Source organism: Oncorhynchus kisutch, unplaced genomic scaffold, assembly GCF_002021735.2.
Source record: "Oncorhynchus kisutch isolate 150728-3 unplaced genomic scaffold, Okis_V2 scaffold3994, whole genome shotgun sequence".
NCBI classification, from domain to species: Eukaryota; Metazoa; Chordata; class Actinopteri; order Salmoniformes; family Salmonidae; genus Oncorhynchus; species Oncorhynchus kisutch.
The window spans coordinates 165,117-177,920 of NW_022265939.1; the positions used below are offsets into that span (position 1 = coordinate 165,117).

The following is a 12,804-nucleotide window of genomic DNA, read 5'->3' on the forward strand; positions in this document are numbered from 1 at the left end:
CCTGATCTCAGCTGTGCAGATGGACGGCACCACACAGAGACTCGTTAGAATCTATGAAAACCGGAAATAATAAAGTTCCCCTTTATGACACCTGACGACGGAACCCTGTGGGCTGGAGGAGGTCTCAGAACCCTGTGGGCTGGAGGAGGTCTCAGAACCCTGTGGGCTGGAGGAGGTCTCAGAACCCTGTGGGCTGGAGGAGGTCTCAGAACCCTGTGGGCTGGAGGAGGTCTCAGAACCCTGTGGGCTGGAGGAGGTCTCAGAACCCTGTGGGCTGGAGGAGGTCTCAGAACCCTGTGGGCTGGAGGAGGTCTCAGAACCCTGTGGGCTGGAGGAGACCTCAGAACCCTGTGGGCTGGAGGAGGCCTCAGAACCCTGTGGGCTGGAGGAGGTCTCAGAACCCTGTGGGCTGGAGGAGGTCTCAGAACCCTGTGGGCTGGAGGAGGTCTCAGAACCCAGCTCAGTGGGCTGGAGGAGGGCTCAGAACCCAGTGGGCTGGAGGAGGCCTCAGAACCCTGTGGGCTGGAGGAGGTCTCAGAACCCAGCTCAGTGGGCTGGAGGAGGGCTCAGAACCCAGTGGGCTGGAGGAGGCCTCAGAACCCAGTGGGCTGGAGGAGGCCTCAGAACCCTGTGGGCTGGAGGAGGCCTCAGAACCCTGTGGGCTGGAGGAGGTCTCAGAACCCTGTGGGCTGGAGGAGGCCTCAGAACCCTGTGGGCTGGAGGAGACCTCAGAACCCTGTGGGCTGGAGGAGGGCTCAGAACCCTGTGGGCTGGAGGAGGGCTCAGAACCCTGTGGGCTGGAGGAGGCCTCAGAACCCTGTGGGCTGGAGGAGACCTCAGAACCCTGTGGGCTGGAGGAGACCTCAGAACCCTGTGGGCTGGAGGAGGTCTCAGAACCCTGTGGGCTGGAGGAGGCCTCAGAACCCTGTGGGCTGGAGGAGACCTCAGAACCCTGTGGGCTGGAGGAGGTCTCAGAACCCAGCTCAGTGGGCTGGAGGAGGTCTCAGAACCCTGTGGGCTGGAGGAGGTCTCAGAACCCAGCTCAGTGGGCTGGAGGAGGTCTCAGAACCCTGTGGGCTGGAGGAGGTCTCAGAACCCTGTGGGCTGGAGGAGGTCTCAGAACCCTGTGGGCTGGAGGAGGTCTCAGAACCCTGTGGGCTGGAGGAGGCCTCAGAACCCTGTGGGCTGGAGGAGGTCTCAGAACCCTGTGGGCTGGAGGAGGCCTCAGAACCCTGTGGGCTGGAGGAGGTCTCAGAACCCTGTGGGCTGGAGGAGGTCTCAGAACCCTGTGGGCTGGAGGAGGCCTCAGAACCCTGTGGGCTGGAGGAGGTCTCAGAACCCTGTGGGCTGGAGGAGGTCTCAGAACCCTGTGGGCTGGAGGAGGTCTCAGAACCCTGTGGGCTGGAGGAGGTCTCAGAACCCTGTGGGCTGGAGGAGGTCTCAGAACCCAGCTCAGTGGGCTGGAGGAGGTCTCAGAACCCTGTGGGCTGGAGGAGGCCTCAGAACCCTGTGGGCTGGAGGAGGCCTCAGAACCCTGTGGGCTGGAGGAGGCCTCAGAACCCTGTGGGCTGGAGGAGGTCTCAGAACCCTGTGGGCTGGAGGAGGCCTCAGAACCCAGTGGGCTGGAGGAGAGCTCAGAACCATGTGGGCTGGAGGAGGTCTCAGAACCCAGCTCAGTGGGCTGGAGGAGGTCTCAGAACCCAGCTCAGTGGGCTGGAGGAGGTCTCAGAACCCAGCTCAGTGGGCTGGAGGAGGCCTCAGAACCCAGCTCAGTGGGCTGGAGGAGGCCTCAAAACCCAGCTCAGTGGGCTGGAGGAGGTCTCAGAACCCAGTGGGCTGGAGGAGGCCTCAGAACCCAGTGGGCTGGAGGAGGTCTCAGAACCCAGCTCAGTGGGCTGGAGGAGGTCTCAGAACCCAGCTCAGTGGGCTGGAGGAGGTCTCAGAACCCAGCTCAGTGGGCTGGAGGAGGTCTCAGAACCCAGCTCAGTGGGCTGGAGGAGGCCTCAGAACCCAGCTCAGTGGGCTGGAGGAGGCCTCAAAACCCAGCTCAGTGGGCTGGAGGAGGTCTCAGAACACAGTGGGCTGGAGGAGGTCTCAGAACCCAGTTCAGTGGGCTGGAGGAGGTCTCAGAACCCAGCTCAGTGGGCTGGAGGAGGTCTCAGAACACCGTGGGCTGGAGGAGGCCTCAGAACCCAGTTCAGTGGGCTGGAGGAGACCTCAGAACCCAGTTCAGTGGGCTGGAGGAGGCCTCAGAACACAGTGGGCTGGAGGAGGTCTCAGAACCCAGTTCAGTGGGCTGGAGGAGGTCTCAGAACCCAGCTCAGTGGGCTGGAGGAGGCCTCAGAACCCAGCTCAGTGGGCTGGAGGAGGTCTCAGAACCCAGTGGGCTGGAGGAGGCCTCAGAACCCAGCTCAGTGGGCTGGAGGAGACCTCAGAACCCAGTGGGCTGGAGGAGGCCTCAGAACCCAGCTCAGTGGGCTGGAGGAGACCTCAGAACCCAGCTCAGTGGGCTGGAGGAGACCTCAGAACTCAGTGGGCTGGAGGAGGTCTCAGAACCCAGTTCAGTGGGCTGAAGGAGGCCTCAGAACCCAGTTCAGTGGGCTGGAGGAGGCCTCAGAACCCAGTTCAGTGGGCTGGAGGAGGCCTCAGAACCCAGTTCATTGGGCTGGAGGAGGCCTCAGAACCCAGTGGGCTGGAGGAGGCCTCAGAACCCAGTGGGCTGAAGGAGGCCTCAGAACCCAGTGGGCTGAAGGAGGCCTCAGAACCCAGTGGGCTGGAGGAGGTCTCAGAACCCAGTTCTGCTTGGCTTTGATCTGTTTGGCGCCAGGTGGCAAATAGCTTTGGAATTCCACCCAAACGGGTGACAAATGTCGTCAATATTGAGGAGATTGTATTTGGTCTCTAGGGCACAGATGGAGGGGCAGGAACTAGATTACAGATCTGTGTTCACACCAGCTCTGTGAAGCTACTGTGACTAATGATATCTGAGACAATGGCAGGATTAATGATATCTGAGACAATGACAGGTCAATGACATGACTAATGATATCTGAGACAATGACAGGTCAATGACATGACTAATGCTATCTGAGACAATGACAGGACTAATGATATCTGAGACAATGACAGGACTAATGATATCTGAGACAATGACATGACTAATGATATCAGAGACAATGACAGGACTAATGATATCTGAGACAATGACAGGACTAATGATATTTGAGACAATGACAGGACTAATGAAATCTGAGACAATGACAGGTCAGTGACAGGACTAATGATATCAGAGACAATGACAGGTCAGTGACATGACTAATGATATCTGAGACAATGACAGGACTAATGATATCTGAGACAATGACAGGACTAATGATATCTGAGACAATGACAGGTCAATGACATGACTAATGATATCTGAGACAATGACAGGTCAAATGATATCTGAGACAATGACAGGTCAATGACATGACTAATGATATCTGAGACAATGACATGTCAAATGATATCTGAGACAATGACAGGACTAATGATATCTGAGACAATGACAGGACTAATGATATCTGAGACAATGACAGGTCAATGATATCTGAGACAGAAAGAGGACAGACCTGCAGGAAAGGGAACCAACGGAGGGAGAGAGACTCCTCGTCACATCTTTAGGGTAACGTAGTGAACCAACGGAGGGAGAGAGACTCCTCATCACATCTTTAGGGTAACGTAGTGAACCAACGGAGGGAGAGAGTCTCCTCGTCACATCTTTAGGGTAACGTAGTGAACCAACGGAGGGAGAGAGACTCCTCATCACATCTTTAGGGTAACGTAGTGAACCAACGGAGGGAGAGAGTCTCCTCGTCACATCTTTAGGGTAACGTAGTGAACCAACGGAGGGAGAGAGACTCCTCGACACATCTTTAGGGTAACGTAGTGAACCAACGGAGGGAGAGAGAGAGACTCCTCGTCACATCTTTAGGGTAACGTAGGAAACCAACAGAGGGAGAGAGAGAGACTCCTCGTCACATCTTTAGGGTAACGTAGTGAACCAACGGAGGGAGAGAGAGACTCCTCGTCACATCTTTAGGGTAACATAGTGAACCAACGGAGGGAGAGAGACTCCTCGTCACATCTTTAGGGTAACGTAGTGAACCAACAGAGGGAGAGAGACTCCTCATCACATCTTTAGGGTAACGTAGGAAACCAACGGAGGGAGAGAGACTCCTCATCACATCTTTAGGGTAACGTAGTGAACCAACGGAGGGAGAGAGACTCCTCGTCACATCTTTAGGGTAACGTAGGGAACCAACGGAGGGAGAGAGACTCCTCGTCACATCTTTAGGGTAATGTAGGGAACCAACGGAGGGAGAGAGACTCCTCGTCACATCTTTAGGGTAACGTAGGGAACCAACGGAGCGAGAGAGAGACTCTCCGAGGAGGTGAAGGTAGTGTATCCCCCCCTTCCTTCCTCCCCTCCCCCCGTTTGTCTCTCCCCCTAGAAGTGGAACCATTAGACACGGCCAATTGGATTTCTGTCAGATTCCAGGCTTCCTTCGCCGTGGGTCTCCTTCCATCTAACGGTTGAGTGAGCAGGCTCGGTGTGTGTGTGTGTGTCTGTCCTTCTCTGAAAGGTTGCCGGTGTAACGTCATGACACACTGCACACACCCAGAGTTCAAGGCTCAATCCACTGCAGGCGGTCTAACTGCCGGGGGAAGTGTGTGTGTGTGTGTGTGTGTGTCTGCCTAGCGGGCGAAGGGGTGAGGGTAAATGTTGACGCAGATTTGAGAGGCAGGCAGGTTGAGCCATTAGCTGCCATTTAAGTGAACACTAACAGGCCTTGTTCGCAGTGTGATGTGAGGAGGTCACCTGACTCAGCCGTGTGAGTTTCTACAACACACACCGGAGAGTCCATTATAAAACACACACTTCAGCTATAGGTGCAGATCAGACATTTCCTGTTGCTTTGGTGAGACTCTCAGCTCTGTCGAACATCGCTGTCTTGCTTTGTGTCAATATAATATATTCATTGAAATAGGCTGTAGCCAATCGGTGTTTCCATTCCATTCCAAAAATACATTGTCACACGGTTTGTCCACTTAACACATCCCAAACTTTTCAGTAGGACTACCCTGTCCTGTCTAGTTAGTCTGACTAGAATATAATCTCCATTCTACCCTGTCCTGTTCGGTCTAGTTAGTCTGACTAGAATAGAATCTCCATTCTACCCTGTCCTGTTCGGTCTAGTTAGTCTGACTAGAATAGAATCTCCATTATACCATGTTCGGTATAGTTAGTCTGACTAGAATATAATCTCCCTTCTGTCCTGTCCTGTTCAGTCTAGTTAGTCTGACTAGAATATAATCTCCATTCTGTCCTGTCCTGTTCAGTCTAGTTAGTCTGACTAGAATATAATCTCCCTTCTGTCCTGTCCTGTTCAGTCTAGTTAGTCTGACTAGAATATAATCTCCATTCTACCCTGTCCTGTTCGGTCTAGTTAGTCTGACTAGAATAGAATCTCCATTATACCCTGTTCGGTATAGTTAGTCTGACTAGAATAGAATCTCCATTATACCCTGTTCGGTATAGTTAGTCTGACTAGAATAGAATCTCCATTATACCCTGTTCGGTCTAGTTAGTCTGACTAGAATATAATCTCCCTTCTGTCCTGTCCTGTTCAGTCTAGTTAGTCTGACTAGAATAGAATCTCCATTCTACCCTGTCCTGTTCGGTCTAGTTAGTCTGACTAGAATAGAATCTCCATTATACCCTGTTCGGTATAGTTAGTCTGACTAGAATATAATCTCCCTTCTGTCCTGTTCAGTCTAGTTAGTCTGACTAGAATATAATCTCCCTTCTGTCCTGTCCTGTTCAGTCTAGTTAGTCTGACTAGAATAGAATCTCCATTCTACCCTGTCCTGTTCGGTCTAGTTAGTCTGACTAGAATATAATCTCCCTTCTGTCCTGTCCTGTTCAGTCTAGTTAGTCTGACTAGAATATAATCTCCATTCTACCCTGTCCTGTTCGGTCTAGTTAGTCTGACTAGAATAGAATCTCCATTATACCCTGTTCGGTATAGTTAGTCTGACTAGAATAGAATCTCCATTATACCCTGTTCGGTCTAGTTAGTCTGACTAGAATATAATCTCCCTTCTGTCCTGTCCTGTTCAGTCTAGTTAGTCTGACTAGAATAGAATCTCCATTCTACCCTGTCCTGTTCGGTCTAGTTAGTCTGACTAGAATAGAATCTCCATTATACCCTGTTCGGTATAGTTAGTCTGACTAGAATATAATCTCCCTTCTGTCCTGTTCAGTCTAGTTAGTCTGACTAGAATATAATCTCCATTCTACCCTGTCCTGTTCGGTCTAGTTAGTCTGACTAGAATAGAATCTCCATTATACCCTGTTCGGTCTAGTTAGTCTGACTAGAATAGAATCTCCATTATACCCTGTTCGGTATAGTTAGTCTGACTAGAATATAATCTCCCTTCTGTCCTGTCCTGTTCAGTCTAGTTAGTCTGACTAGAATATAATCTCCCTTCTGTCCTGTCCTGTTCAGTCTAGTTAGTCTGACTAGAATATAATCTCCATTCTACCCTGTCCTGTTCGGTCTAGTTAGTCTGACTAGAATATAATCTCCCTTCTGTCCTGTCCTGTTCAGTCTAGTTAGTCTGACTAGAATATAATCTCCATTCTACCCTGTCCTGTTCAGTCTAGTTAGTCTGACTATAATATAATCTCCATTCTGTCCTGTTCGTCTAGTTTAGTCTGACTAGAATAGAATATCCATTCTGTCCTGTCGGTCTAGTTAGTCTGACTAGAATAGAATATCCATTCTGTCCTGTTCGGTCTAGTTAGTCTGACTAGAATAGAATATCCATTATGTCCTGTTCGGTCTAGTTAGTCTGACTAGAATAGACTCTCCATTATATCCTGTTCGGTCTAGTTAGTCTGACTAGAATATACTCTTCATTCTACCCTGTTCGGTCTAGTTAGTCTGACTAGAATAGAATCTCCATTATACCCTGTTCGGTATAGTTAGTCTGACTAGAATAGAATCTCCATTATACCCTGTTCGGTCTAGTTAGTCTGACTAGAATATAATCTCCCTTCTGTCCTGTCCTGTTCAGTCTAGTTAGTCTGACTAGAATAGAATCTCCATTCTACCCTGTCCTGTTCGGTCTAGTTAGTCTGACTAGAATAGAATCTCCATTATACCCTGTTCGGTATAGTTAGTCTGACTAGAATATAATCTCCCTTCTGTCCTGTTCAGTCTAGTTAGTCTGACTAGAATATAATCTCCATTCTACCCTGTCCTGTTCGGTCTAGTTAGTCTGACTAGAATAGAATCTCCATTATACCCTGTTCGGTCTAGTTAGTCTGACTAGAATAGAATCTCCATTATACCCTGTTCGGTATAGTTAGTCTGACTAGAATATAATCTCCCTTCTGTCCTGTCCTGTTCAGTCTAGTTAGTCTGACTAGAATATAATCTCCCTTCTGTCCTGTCCTGTTCAGTCTAGTTAGTCTGACTAGAATATAATCTCCATTCTACCCTGTCCTGTTCGGTCTAGTTAGTCTGACTAGAATATAATCTCCCTTCTGTCCTGTCCTGTTCAGTCTAGTTAGTCTGACTAGAATATAATCTCCATTCTACCCTGTCCTGTTCAGTCTAGTTAGTCTGACTATAATATAATCTCCATTCTGTCCTGTTCGGTCTAGTTAGTCTGACTAGAATAGAATATCCATTCTGTCCTGTTCGGTCTAGTTAGTCTGACTAGAATAGAATATCCATTCTGTCCTGTTCGGTCTAGTTAGTCTGACTAGAATAGAATATCCATTATGTCCTGTTCGGTCTAGTTAGTCTGACTAGAATAGACTCTCCATTATATCCTGTTCGGTCTAGTTAGTCTGACTAGAATATACTCTTCATTCTACCCTGTTCGGTCTAGTTAGTCTGACTAGAATAGACTCTCCATTATGTCCTGTTCGGTCTAGTTAGTCTGACTAGAATAGACTCTCCATTATATCCTGTTCGGTCTAGTTAGTCTGACTAGAATATACTCTTCATTCTACCCTGTTCGGTCTAGTTAGTCTGACTAGAATAGACTCTCCATTATGTCCTGTTCGGTCTAGTTAGTCTGACTAGAATAGACTCTCCATTATGTCCTGTTCGGTCTAGTTAGTCTGACTAGAATAGACTCTCCATTATATCCTGTTCGGTCTAGTTAGTCTGACTAGAATATAATCTCCATTCTATCCTTCCCCTACAGTGCTGAGGAAGCCCCACTAAGCTCCATGGGCTGAGAGTATCAGATCCAGATCAGATCCAGTTCAGATCCAGACCAGGGTTATGTATATCCTGGTAATGTCCTGCTGCACTCGGACCATCCTCATGGCTAGCAGGTAATGACTATTCAGAACTTCAGCTCTAACTCTCCAAAGGAGAGAGGGAGGGGTAAGAGGAGGAGAGAGGGAGGGGTAAGAGGAGGAGAGAGGGAGGGGTAAGAGGAGGAGAGGGAGGGGTAAGAGGAGGAGAGAGGGAGGGGTAAGAGGAGAAGAGAGGGAGGGTAAGAGGAGGAGAGAGGGAGGGGTAAGAGGAGGAGAGAGGGAGGGGTAAGAGGAGGAGAGAGGGAGGGGTAAGAGGAGGAGAGAGGGAGGGGTAAGAGGAGGAGAGAGGGAGGGGTAAGAGGAGGAGAGAGGGAGGGGTAAGAGGAGGAGAGAGGGAGGAGTAAGAGGAGGAGAGGGGAGGGGTAAGAGGAGAGAGAGGGAGGGGTAAGAGGAGGAGAGAGGGAGGGGTAAGAGGAGGAGAAAGGGGAGGGTAAGAGGAGAGAGGGGGAAGGGTAAGAGGAGGAGAGAGGAAGGGTAAGAGGAGGAGGAGGGAGGGGTAGAGGAGGAGAGAGGGAGGGTAAGAGGAGGAGAGAGGGAGGGGTAAGAGGAGGAGAGAGGGAGGGGTAAGAGGGAAGGAAGAGATGGGGAGGGTAAGAGGAGGAGAGGGAAGGGTAAGAGGAAGGAGATAGGGAAGGGTAAGAGGAGGAGAGAGGGAGGGGTAAGAAGGAGATGAGGAGAGAGCCTGTTACCCTCATCATCTGCCCTCCCATCTCCTCCTATTTCTGGAGAACCTGTCAATTGTAGATGCCTGGGACAAGGTGAAAACAGGAGGTTCACATACACTACTACATCTGTCTCCTCACCACTACTCATCCACCCTCACTCCCTCTCTCCCTAAGAGAGAGAGACTGAGGTAGGAATAATGGGAGGAGGAGAGGGATAGAGAGAGAGAGAGAGACAGAGAGAGAGAGAGAAAGAGAGAGAGAGAGAGAGTGAAGAGAGAGACAAAGAGAGAGAGAGAGAGAGAAAGAGAGAGAGAGAGAAAGAGAGAAGAGAGAGAGAGAGAAAAGAGAGAGAGAGAGAGAGAGAAAAAGGAGAGAAGGAGAGAGAGAGAGAGAGGAGAGAGAGAGAGAGAGAGAGAAGAGAGAGAGAAGAGAGAGAGAGAGAATAGAGAGAAGGAGAGAGAGAGAAGAGAGAGATGAGTATGTGAACGTGGACTGGTTATATTATCAGGTGGTTGTCTGTGAATGTGGACTGGCTATATTATCAGGTGGTTGTCTGTGAATGTGGACTGGCTATATTATCAGGTGGTTGTGTATCACTGAACGTGGACTGGCTATATTATCAGGTGGTTGTCTATCACTGTGAACATGGACTGGCTATATTATCAGGGTGGTTGTCTGTGAACGTGGACTGGCTATATTATCAGGTGATTGTCTATCACTGTGAACGTGGACTGGCTATATTATCAGGTGGTTGTCTATTACTGTGAACGTGGACTGGCTATATTATCAGGTGGTTGTCTGTGAACGTGGACTGGCTATATTATCAGGTGGTTGTCTGTGAACATGGACTGGCTATATTATCAGGTGGTTGTCTATCACTGTGAATGTGGACTGGCTATATTATCAGGTGGTTGTCTGTGAACGTTGACTGGCTATATTATCAGGTGATTGTCTATCACTGTGAACGTGGACTGGCAATATTATCAGGTGGTTGTCTATCACTGTGAACGTGGACTGGCTATATTAATCAGGTGGTTGTCTATCAACTGTGAACGTGGACTGGCTATATTATCAGGTGGTGTCTATCACTGTGAACGTGGACTGGCTATATTATCAGGTGGTTGTCTGTGAACGTGGACTGGCTATATTATCAGGTGATTGTCTATCACTGTGAACGTGGACTGGCTATATTTATCAGGTGGTTGTCTATTACTGTGAACGTGGACTGGCTATATTATCAGGTGGTTGTCTATTACTGTGAACGTGGACTGGTTATATTATCAGGTGTTTTTTCTCCCACTTCCTGTTGACAGTAATCACTGCTATATTATCAGGTGGCTGTCTATCACTGTGAACGTGGACTGGCTATATTATCAGGTGTTTTTCTCCCACTTCCTGTTGACAGTAATCACTGGCTATATTATCAGGTGTTTTTCTCCCACTTCCTGTTGACAGTAATGACCGTTGTGAATCTCACAGGTGACGTTGATGGATGTCAGCACTTTGCAGCTCAATTCAACGGGTCATTTTCCAAACGTCTAGCAAACGTAAAACCCTTCCTCGTCGCTGTTCTGTCCATCTATAGTTGTTGACAGACGCTCAGAGCAGCTAAATGATCATGTCTTCCCGAGGAGGAAGATGTGTCTCCCGAGGAGGAAGATGTGTCTCCTGAGGAGGAAGATGTGTCTTCAGAGGTACATTGATTACTTCCTCAGAGCAGCTAAATGATCATGTCTTCCCGAGGAGGAAGATGTGTCTTCAGAGGAGGAAGATGTGTCTCCCGAGGAGGAAAATGTGTCTTCCCGAGGAGGAAGATGGTTCTCCCGAGGAGGAAGATGTGTCTCCCGAGGAGGAAGATGTGTCTTCAGAGGAGGAAGATGTGTCTTTCAGGGTACATTGATTACTTCCTCAGAGCAGCTAAATGATCATGTCTCCCGAGGAGGAAGATGTGTCTCCCGAGGAGGAAGATGTGTCTTCAGAGGAGGAGATGTGTCTTCAGAGGTACATTGATTACTTCCTCTGTATATCAGAGAGAGAACGTAGTGTCGGTTTCGGGAAGCAAATCAAATGCAACACCTCAGGTGAACGGGAAACACGAGGTCACCGAGGGAAACACGAGGTCAACGAGGAAACACGAGGTCAACGAGGAAACAAGAGGTCAACGAGAAAACACCGAGGTCAACGAGGAAACACGAGGTCACCGAGGAACACGAGGTCACCGAGGAAACACGAGGTCAACGAGGAAACACGAGGTCAACGAGGAAAACACGAGGTCAACGAGGAAACACCGAGGTCAACGAGGAAACACGAGGTCACCGAGGAAACATGAGGTCAACGAGGAAACACGAGGTCAACGAGGAAACACGAGGTCACCGAGGAAACATGAGGTCTCCGAGGAACACAGGTCTCCGAGGAAACACGAGGTCACCGACGTTAGTCGAAGTGGAAGGCAAAATCAAACCCAGTTGGAATGAAACATCTACTGTTGAAGTCAGAAGTTTACATCCACTTAGGTTGGAGTCATTAAAACTAGTTTCCATACACTTAGGTTGGAGTCATTAAAACTAGTTTACATCCACTTAGGTTGGAGTCATTAAAACTAGTTTACATACACTTAGGTTGGAGTCATTAAAACTAGTTTACATACACTTAGGTTGGAGTCATTAAAACTCATTTTTTCAACCCACTCCACACATTTCTTGTTAACAAACTATAGTTTTGGCAAGTCAGTTAGGACATCTAGTTTGTGCATGGTTAAAGCTTGGTCGTAAATGAGTCTTCCAAATGGACAATGACCCCAAGCATACTTCCAAAGTTGTGAAAAAAATGGCTTAAGGACAACAAAATCAAGGTATTGGAGTGGCCATCACCAACCCCTGACCTCAATCCTATAGAAAATCTGTGGGCAGAACTGAAAAAGCGTGTGCGAGCAAGAGGCCTACAACCTGACTCAGTTACACCAGCTCTGTCAGGAGGAATGGGCCAAAATTCACCCCAACTTATTGTGGGAAGCTTGGTGGAAGGCCACCCGAAACGTTTGACCCAAGTTAAACAATTCAAAGGCAATGATACCAAATACTAATTGAGTTTATGTAAACTTCTGACCCACTGGGGAATGTGGATGAAAGAAATAAAAGCTGAAATAAATAATGCTCTCTACTATTATTCTGACATTTCACATTCTTAAAATAAAGTGATCTTAACTGACCTAATACAGGGTATTTATACTAGGATTAAATGTCAGGAATTGTGAAAAACTGAGTTTAAATGTATTTTGGCTAACGTGTATCTAGACTTCCGACTTCCAACTGTTTTATTAACTGCCATTTAAGAGGTGAGAGACACACCTGTCTTATCTACAGCACTACATGAAGCAAAAACAACCTGGAAAAATTTAACAAAATGTCTCCCCCCGAGGAGAGAAGCTGACAGTAGAAAGAGACCGTGGTAGAGCACAGAGGCTCATGGGATGAGAAACGAGAGGAGACGTAGTCAAATGGAGTAGAGAACCTTAACATTCATTACCACGCAGGTTATTCACCAAATTTCAACGTTTCAATTATGAAATCATTTACATAAATAAAAGCAATGACATTTGTCTCATCGTAGAAAATAACTTGGCATTTCAGAGAGAGAAGAGGAAGACCAGAGAGAGAAGGAGAGAGAGCGACAGAGAGAGGGAAGAGAAGAGAGAGAGAGGACAAGAGATAGAGAGAAGAAGACAGAGACACAGAGGACCAAGAGACACAACTAGCA

General features: G+C 48.4%; 1 protein-coding gene across 2 annotated transcripts in view; it reads right to left on the bottom strand.

The window, feature by feature from the left end:
- Positions 1–12,804, bottom strand: part of LOC116372994 (protein diaphanous homolog 3) — a 211,628-nt gene that overhangs the window by 147,585 nt on the left and 51,239 nt on the right. The gene's annotated exons all lie outside the window — the stretch shown is intronic.